A 7,510-nucleotide genomic window follows, 5' to 3' on the forward strand; every position below is an offset into this window, starting at 1 on the left:
TACCAAATCTGACTAATTATAGTGAGACTATTGCGGGGATTGAGGAATGAAGGGTGTTGCCCAATATTAGGGAGCTGATGGACCTTCGCCTGTCAAAGACTCAATGTCATTTCTGCATGATCAGGGTGAGATAATCCCACCACAGATGAGGATGATGATAGTAGAATCTAGCTCCTATATAGACATAGATTTCAGAGCGCTTTACAAAGCAGATAAGCAGTGTTATCATAATATTTCCCATGGGGAAAGTGAGGCACGTGGAAGTGAAGTGACTGGCCCAAGATCACCCAGGAAATAAGTGGCAGAACTGGAAGTAAATTTCAGCTCTCTTAAATCTCAATTTGGTGCTTGCCACTAGGGACATCTGTAATGCACAGTACAGAAAAGGGTAGAAAAGGCATTAGACCAGCTCTGTAAACTGGCTGACTATTTTCCACTCCCTGTTAGGTCTGATTCTGTTGTCAGTTATTCAGTGTAAATCTGGAATAATTCTGTTTAGTTCAGGGGAGTGACTCCGGATTTAGGCCAATATAACTTGGCTAAATCTTTTCAAATCCAGTCTCTTCACCTTTAACGTACTCAAAAATTGTCAGAAGGCTTTTTCAGTGTGTGTATTTGCATGTGTGTTTTTGTGTGTGTAAGTGCTTGAAGGTGTGGATATATGTGTGTGGGGGGGTACTTGTATGATTGAATGTGTGTGTGTGTAGGTGTGATGATGTGTCTCTGTATGTGTGTGTATATCTGTTTTTTTGTGAGTGTTTGCAATAGAAAAGGGAGGGAGAGGAACTCTTTGCATGGCTGTGTCTGATGTACAGAGCAATTCCAGTGTGAATGAATAAAGTGCATTTAGAAATGCTCCTGGCCTGCAAATACCTATAACCCGGGGATCTGCATCTCTACCCTGGACCCTTTCTCTCCGATAGGCCCATCACGCGGTTCCTTCCTGTCTGTGACTCATTAGCGCCTCCTGGCGGAGAACTTCTTCCTCTGCAGCTGTCAGGAAGGTTTTGGTCTGGGCCCGGACTGGCTTCCCAGACTGGCACTGTGTGCGTCTCTGGCGCAGTAATACAGGGCGATGCCCTCGCGTTTCAGGCTGCTGCATGAAACAATCACATCCTGCCGGCGTTATTCCCCGTGTGTGTAACCCCATTGATTTAACTGGGACCGGTCATGGGCGTAAAGAATAAAGGATCTTCTCCTCAGAGCATCAGTCAGTACCTTTCCGCCTGAGGATGAGACAGGGAAAGTACAGAGTATGTAAGAACTGCTGCTGTTTTAGCAGCTGCTGCTACTGATATCATCACCCAACTCTGCCATAGTGATTTTCCAGCCATGGCTCTCAAGCAAAGAAAGAAAATGATATTCTCCCCAATGCTTATAGACGTGTAAACTGAGGCACGGGGAATCATAGAATCATAGAATATCAGGGTTGGAAGGGACCCCAGAAGGTCATCTAGTCCAACCCCCTGCTCAAAGCAGGACCAAGTCCCAGTTAAATCATCCTAGCCAGGGCTTTGTCAAGCCTGACCTTAAAAACCTCTAAGGAAGGAGATTCTACCACCTCCCTAGGTAACGCATTCCAGTGTTTCACCACCCTCTTAGTGAAAAAGTTTTTCCTAATATCCAATCTAAACCTCCCCCATTGCAACTTGAGACCATTACTCCTCGTTCTGTCATCTGCTACCATTGAGAACAGTCTAGAGCCATCCTCTTTGAAACCCCCTTTCAGGTAGTTGAAAGCAGCTATCAAATCCCCCCTCATTCTTCTCTTCTGCAGACTAAACAATCCCAGCTCCCTCAGCCTCTCCTCGTAAGTCATGTGCTCTAGACCCCTAATCATTTTTGTTGCCCTTCGCTGTACTCTTTCCAATTTATCCACATCCTTCTTGTAGTGTGGGGCCCAAAACTGGACACAGTACTCCAGATGAGGCCTCACCAGTGTCGAATAGAGGGGAACGATCACGTCCCTCGATCTGCTCGCTATGCCCCTACTTATACATCCCAAAATGCCATTGGCCTTCTTGGCAACAAGGGCACACTGCTGACTCATATCCAGCTTCTCGTCCACTGTCACCCCTAGGTCCTTTTCCGCAGAACTGCTGCCGAGCCATTCGGTCCCTAGTCTGTAGCGGTGCATTGGATTCTTCCATCCTAAGTGCAGGACCCTGCACTTATCCTTATTGAACCTCATTAGATTTCTTTTGGCCCAATCTTCCAATTTGTCTAGGTCCTTCTGTATCCTATCCCTCCCCTCCAGCGTATCTACCACTCCTCCCAGTTTAGTATCATCCGCAAATTTGCTGAGAGTGCAATCCACACCATCCTCCAGATCATTTATGAAGATATTGAACAAAACGGGCCCCAGGACCGACCCCTGGGGCACTCCACTTGACACCGGCTGCCAACTAGACATGGAGCCATTGATCACTACCCGTTGAGCCCGACAATCTAGCCAGCTTTCTACCCACCTTATAGTGCATTCATCCAGCCCATACTTCCTTAACTTGCTGACAAGAATGCTGTGGGAGACCGTGTCAAAAGCTTTGCTAAAGTCAAGGAACAATACATCCACTGCTTTCCCTTCATCCACAGAACCAGTAATCTCATCATAAAAGGCGATTAGATTAGTCAGGTATGACCTTCCCTTGGTGAATCCATGCTGACTGTTCCTGATCACTTTCCTCTCCTCTAAGTGCTTCAGGATTGATTCTTTGAGGACCTGCTCCATGATTTTTCCAGGGACTGAGGTGAGGCTGACCGGCCTGTAGTTCCCAGGATCCTCCTTCTTCCCTTTTTTAAAGATGGGCACTACATTAGCCTTTTTCCAGTCATCCGGGACTTCCCCCGTTCGCCACGAGTTTTCAAAGATAATGGCCAAGGGCTCTGCAATCACAGCCGCCAATTCCCTCAGCACTCTCGGATGCAATTCGTCCGGCCCCATGGACTTGTGCACGTCCAGCTTTTCTAAATAGTCCCTAACCACCTCTATCTCTACAGAGGGCTGGCCATCTCTTCCCCATTTTGTGATGCCCAGCACAGCAGTCTGGGAGCTGACCTTGTTAGTGAAAACAGAGGCAAAAAAAGCATTGAGTACATTAGCTTTTTCCACATCCTCTGTCACTAGCTTGCCTCCCTCATTCAGTAAGGGGCCCACACTTTCCTTGGCTTTCTTCTTGTTGCCAACATACCTGAAGAAACCCTTCTTGTTACTCTTGACATCTCTTGCTAGCTGCAGCTCCAGGTGCGATTTGGCCCTCCTGATATCTTTCCTACATGCCCGAGCAATATTTTTATACTCTTCCCTGGTCATATGTCCAACCTTCCACTTCTTGTAAGCTTCTTTTTTATGTTTAAGATCCGCTAAGATTTCACCATTAAGCCAAGCTGGTCGCCTGCCATATTTACTATTCTTTCGACTCATCGGGATGGTTTGTCCCTGTAACCTCAACAGGGATTCCTTGAAATACAGCCAGCTCTCCTGGACTCCCTTCCCTTTCATGTTAGTCCCCCAGGGGATCCTGGCCATCTGTTCCCTGAGGGAGTCAAAGTCTGCTTTCCTGAAGTCCAGGGTCCGTATCCTGCTGCTTACCTTTCTTCCCTGCGTCAGGATCCTGAACTCAACCAACTCATGGTCACTGCCTCCCAGATTCCCATCCACTTTTGCTTCCCCCACTAATTCTACCCGGTTTGTGAGCAGCAGGTCAAGAAAAGCGCTCCCCCTAGTTGGCTCCCCTAGCACTTGCACCAGGAAATTGTCCCCTACGCTTTCCAAAAACTTCCTGGATTGTCTATGCACCGCTGTATTGCTCTCCCAGCAGATATCAGGAAAATTAAAGTCACCCATGAGAATCAGGGCATGCGATCTAGTAGCTTCCGTGAGTTGCCGGAAGAAAGCCTCATCCATCTCATCCCCTTGGTCCGGTGGTCTATAGCAGACTCCCATTAATCCTACCTTCAGCAAGGCCCTTCACTTCTGGAGGATCTGCGAGTGCACCCCTAGGAATGAAGAAGAAAAAAAAAGGCAGATGAGTGTCAGTTCCAATAGAATAATAGATTGTTGCCTTCTCTAGTACATATTTTGGGAGAAAATACCATTCAAAGCTGCTACAATGAAAACTAGAGCGACCAAAATCTTCATTGTCTCTGGTCTGACAGGGGCGAGTTCTATGGGAGAGTCTCTGGTACAGCCCAGACCCAGGGGGCTGCGGATTGTTTCTCCGGGTACAGCCTGGGCAGAGAGAGGCCCAGATTTAAACAGGAACCTGTCACTCCTATTTGCATATTCCCCTCCTTATAGGAGGCTGAAATTTCTCCTCCTAATGGTCTTTATTATATGCCTTCGGGCAGAGAGAAGGATTCAGATGGTCTGTGTGCAGCGCCCAGCACCGAGAGCTGGGATCCCGATTACACACCTGGAGAAGAAAAGAATGAACAGCCGCCTCCAGGGAAGAGAATTTCCCTGACACGACCTTGGGGCCTGATTGCTGTCAAGTTTGTAGGGGGGTGGGAGACCCAGCCTTGGAGCCCCCGCCCAGGCGTATGGGGCTGTGGTACGGCGGGTCAGTGGGGTCAGTGTCAGGGGAGGGGTCGGGTCACAGGGTTCTATTGGATTAGGACCCTTCTGGAGACAGAAAAAGGCCCCTGGGCGCTGGGGAGTAGCTGCGACTGAAGAATCGGCTCACCCCCCTTTCCCAGAAGCTGCGGCTCCACTGACCTGTGCTCTGTCTGGTGGGAAATATTCCCTGGTAGCTTTCACCATGCGGGACAATCGCGGTTCCCTTCACTCCCTGGAGTTCCCCCGTGAATTGCAGGAGACGAGTGGCTGGAGTGAGGCAGGCAGGGCTCTGCTCTGTATCGGTGCTTTCTGCTCTCCCACCCTCAGCCGTAAAACACTGGTCACTCCACGGCAGTTAATGGGTTCTCAAACAGTGTAAAACGTTTACTTATGCAGGATAAAATGACAAGAACCTTTATGATCCACCCTACAATTCCACATCCTCTATTCCTCTATCAGCCGTGTTAGTCTGTATTCGCAAAAAGAAAAGGAGGACTTGTGGCACCTTAGAGATGAACACATTTATTTGAGCATAAGCTTTCGTGAGCTACAGCTCACTTCATCCGATGAATGCATCCGATGAAGTGAGCTGTAGCTCACGATAGCTTATGCTCAAATAAATTTGTTAGTCTCTAAGGTGCCACAAGTCCTCCTTTTCTTTTAACTTTCTTAACAGCTTTCACTTCATCTGAGACCTTCTCAAAGCTATCCACACTGGATCTTTCAACAGGAAAGTCGGTGGCTTCATTCACAACAGAAAATTTCTGGCTGTAAGGAACTGAAAATGTCTTGATTATGCTCAAATAAATTTGTTAGTCTCTAAGGTGCCACAAGTCCTCCTTTTCTTTTTGTCTTGATTAAATCACTTTCACACCCTTCAGTTGCAGTAAACTGCTTAAAAAGACTCCATGAGGATTCCTTTCCCTAGGGGCTTTTCTATGCAACAATTCACCCTTCACAGAAATTCTGCCCTTACCCTCTTCACCTAGGGCTTGCTCTACAGAAACACTTTCCTGAGCAACAACAGACTCTTTCTGGGTCTCACTTACATCCAGAATCACCTCTGGCCCATCAGGCGGATTCCTACACAATCCCCTTTCAGGCAAATTTACAGACTTCCTAGAGAAAAGGTTGGAAGCCTTCTCCTTCCCTTTACCACACACAAGCTCAGGAATCTTTTCCTTCTTGCTACAGGTTTCCACACCCTCAGTAGGTAACACAATCAAATCACCTTTCTGCTCTCCTTGTGCCCTGGCTAGGATCTCACCCTGATTAGACAGAGTTGCTACAGCCTTTCCCAGCCACACACTAGCAACAGGCAAAATACAAGCCCCAGAATTGTCTGGTCTCTGGGATTTTACATAGACACTAACTGGATGCGACCTAGTGACAGGGCCATTCTCCCGAGCAGACACAAACTTAGGGCCATTCCCTTCCTGGGCTTTAGCTGAATCCAGAACCAACTCTGAGACAACTGCACTATTCTCCACCATCCCAGGCTGAAAGGCCCCTTCTGTCTGCTCCACAGACAAAGAGCCGGACACACTTTCTCCTTTCCCAGACACACAGCTTGGGATCATTCCCCTGGTCCCAGCACACAGGGCTGTTCACAGACAACTGCTTGGAGACCAGGGTAGATCCCTCCATAGGCAAATCAATACCCCTGACAGACACAGGCACGTTTCCTTCACTGTCACACTTCTCCACCCAGCTAACAGGTAAGGTGCAGGGACACTCACCTTCCACTCTCCTGGCCTTCCCACCCTGCTGACTAGACAAAGCCATCAGCTCTCAAGGCTACCTAGGCTCATCCAAACTTTCCTTACCAAGCACCTTGCCACTCCCAACAGATCCCCTGCCCTGCCTGTGTCTCCCCCCACTCAGCTGGTGTCTCAGCTCCCACTGTGCTCAGCGCTGCCCTTGCTGTCCCAGTGGGGGCAGGCAGTGAGCTCGCTGCTCTCCTCACTGCATCAGAGCCAGCCTGAGCCCCCTCTCCGGTGTGCAACGGGGTGGGGAGCATCTCTCTGTCCCACCCAGCCCCAGGGGTCTGGTTACAGGCAGGCAGGTAGCCTAGCAGCTCCTCCCCACTGCCAGCCAGGTCATCTGCATTTTCACTGACCATTTCCCTCTCCGCTGATTGGTTCCCTGGATTCAAATTCAAACCCTCGACCATTATAGGAGCAGGGCCTGGATCCTGTCCCAAAGAGACACAGTCACCCCACAATGGGGTCTCACAGCTGATATCCTGGGAACCCCAATGACCAGCCAGCCCGACCCTTCCTGGGTCTGCACAGGGATCTGGGCCATAGGGAGGGTGAGCAGCTTCATCCCTGGGACCCTCACACAGCCCCTCAGCATCTGAGGCTGCACCACCCAGAGCCTGACAACAGTTCTCTCTGTCCCAGGATCTCGCCACCCCCCATGAATGTCTCCCCATTGACCATCACCTTTTGCTCCCACTGGGGTCCGAGGGGCCTGACCTCAGGAAACTCCACACAGACATATAGGTTGGGACCAGGAGTGGGAGCCTGTCCACCTCCCCACCCATCTGGCTGATGGAGTCTATGGCCTTGAGACCCAGCAAGGGAGCTAGACACCGGGGCTTTTCCGCACGGTCCCCCTGGTTCAAATCGCTAGCCTGCTCCAAGGCAGTGAGGTGGGCACCCACATCCCCCCCCCAACCAGGGGCAGCAATTTAGTCTCGAGGTTCACTGGGGAACTGGCACTCCGGGGTCTGTCCCCACTCACCCCTGGGAGGTCCCCTCTGCCTCTCCGCTCCACCATCGCCAGTTCATGCTGCTGCTGCTTCTGCAGCTTCTTCTTGGCCTCTCGCTGCCTCTCACAGTCCTCTTGCTCTCTCGGACTCAGCTCCAATCCCGTCCGTCTCCGATCCCCTGATGGGGAACCCGATCGTGAAGACCCTCGTCTGGTTGGGGACAGGAGTCTTGGGGTTGC

Source organism: Dermochelys coriacea, chromosome 13 (assembly GCF_009764565.3).
Source record: "Dermochelys coriacea isolate rDerCor1 chromosome 13, rDerCor1.pri.v4, whole genome shotgun sequence".
Lineage (NCBI taxonomy): Eukaryota > Metazoa > Chordata > Testudines > Dermochelyidae > Dermochelys > Dermochelys coriacea.